The sequence below is a fragment of the Mus pahari genome, chromosome 2 (genome assembly GCF_900095145.1).
Source record: "Mus pahari chromosome 2, PAHARI_EIJ_v1.1, whole genome shotgun sequence".
NCBI classification, from domain to species: Eukaryota; Metazoa; Chordata; class Mammalia; order Rodentia; family Muridae; genus Mus; species Mus pahari.
In genome coordinates, this window is record NC_034591.1 from 100,364,353 (window position 1) to 100,366,667 (window position 2,315).

Sequence of the window (2,315 nt, forward strand, 5' to 3'; positions counted from 1 at the left end):
TATATATATATATATATATATATATATATATATATATATATATACACACACACCCCAGGTTCTAGCCTCAGCCTGTTGAGTCTGGGATTGCAGGCATGCTCCACCACACCTGGCCTCCTCGTGTGGTTTTTAATATGCTTAATAAAAAGACTTGCTTCTATGTTTCCCAGAATATTATATTTAAATGTCATTTGCTTTACAAAAGTGCTTCTTAGCCAGTTTTTATTTTATTTATTATCTCCCCTTGCCCTGCTCTTCTTTCTTGGCATGTGTATTCATATGTGTATGTGATGTGGGTAAGTGAGTAAGTGTGTGGACACCAGAAGTTAATATTGGTGTCTTCCTTGGTCCCTCTGCCCTTTATTCATTGAGGCAAGGCCTCTGATTGAACCTAGGGTTGCCAGTTTGGCAGTCCAGTTAGCCAGCTAGTCCTGAGTGTTCCTTGTCTCCACCTCCTGAGTGCTGAGGCTGCAGACAGAACCTCACACCTGCCTGGCATTTACAAGGGTGGCAGGGATCCAAACTAAGGTCCTTATGCTTGCACAGCTGGTGTTTTACCCACCAAGCCATCTCACCAGTACCTCACCTCTGTGCTGGCTAAGCTTGTCAACTTGACACACGCTAGAGTTGTATAAAAGGTGGGAAGCTCAGTTGAGAAAATGTCTCCATAAGATCCCACTATAGGGCATTTTCTTGGTGATTGAACCCATTGTGGGTGGTGCCATCCCTGGGCTGGTGGTTCTGGGTTCTATAAGAAAGCAGGCTGAGCAAGCCAGGGGAAGCAAGCCAGTAAGCAGCATCCCTCCATGGCTTCTGCATCAGCTCCTGCCTCCAGGTTCCTACTGTGTGCGAGTTCTTGTCCTGACTTCTTCCAAGGGTGAACAGTGATCCAGAAGTGTAAGCTGAATAAATCCTGTCCTCTCTTGCTTTGGTCATGTGTTTCAACACAGCAATTGTAACCTTAACTAAGACACTCTCTCCTTTTGATAAGTAAGATTATAAAATGACTCTGGAGATTGCCTTGGGTGAGTTTATAACCTAATTAAGTAAAAACAGAAGGTACTAAGGTTACACAAGGGAGTTAGAATTTGTCATTTGCTGTCAATTGGGTTTCTGGTGAAATTCCAAGAAAACCACAGGTTTATTGCTGGGAAGAGAGAAAGGCCTTAAGCAAATGTTAATTGTTCTGGAATTCTTCAACCTTAGCTGGTAAAAGGCTTCAACCACACTCCTAGGGTCTCCCCTTCCTCTCCGATGTCCCCTAATACTCCCTGTCTTTCCTGGCTGCTCAGGACCTGTAGAGTGGTTTCCAAAATAGATCTTAGTTTGTTTCATCTACCTAACTCCTCACAGATCTAAGTTGCTAACAATTCCACCTCCAATAACTTTATTTAATGTAAAAATTGGGGAGTGTGTGTGTGTTTTGTGTGTGTGTGTATGTGTGAGAGAGAGAGTGTGTACATGTGTGTCATGATGCATGTACAGAGGTCAGAGGACAATATTCAGGAGTCTGTTCCCTCCTTCCACCATAGAAGTTCTAAGGTTTGAACTCAGTTGTCATGGCTCCCTGGAATTTTGAGGTGTTTTTTTTTTTTTTTTTTTTTTAATGGGGTCTTGGTATGTAGCTGTCTTTCCACCTCAGCCTTTCTACACTGAGGCTACAGCTGTGTGTCCCCTGAAGAGGTGGTGTGGTCGGCAGCTCCTGTGAAAGCTTGAACCCCAACAGGCATGGAGAAGCCATGTCTGTAGGCCGGGGCTGGGAAGTAGACTCCGGAGGAGCTTGGATCTCTCAGGCCAGTTAACCTAATCACTGAGCTCTGGTGTAACGAGACCCTGTCTCATAACTTTAGGTGGTTGAAGACTGGAGAGACAGCTCAGCAGTTAAGAGTGTACTGCAAACCCGGCAGTGGTAGGGCACACCTCTAGTCCTACCTACCACCTGGGAGACAGAGGTAGGTGGACATCTACGAGCTTTGAGGCCAGCCTGGTCTACAGAACTAGTTCCAGGACAGCCAGGGCCACACAGAGAAACCCTGTCTCAACAAGACAGAACAAAACAAAACAAAACAAAACAAAAGGAGTGTGTACTGCTCTTGCTGAGGACTGGAATTCAGTTTCTATCTAGCACCCACATGGGCAGCTCACAACTGCCTGGAGGAGGGACTTCAGCTCAAGGGGCATCCAACCCCTCTAGCTTCTGCAGGCACCTGCGCTTCTGCACATACATGATTTAAAATAATAAGATAAGGGCTGGTGAGATGGCTCAGTGGGTAAGAGCACCCGACTGCTCTTCCGAAGGTCTGGAGTTCAAATCC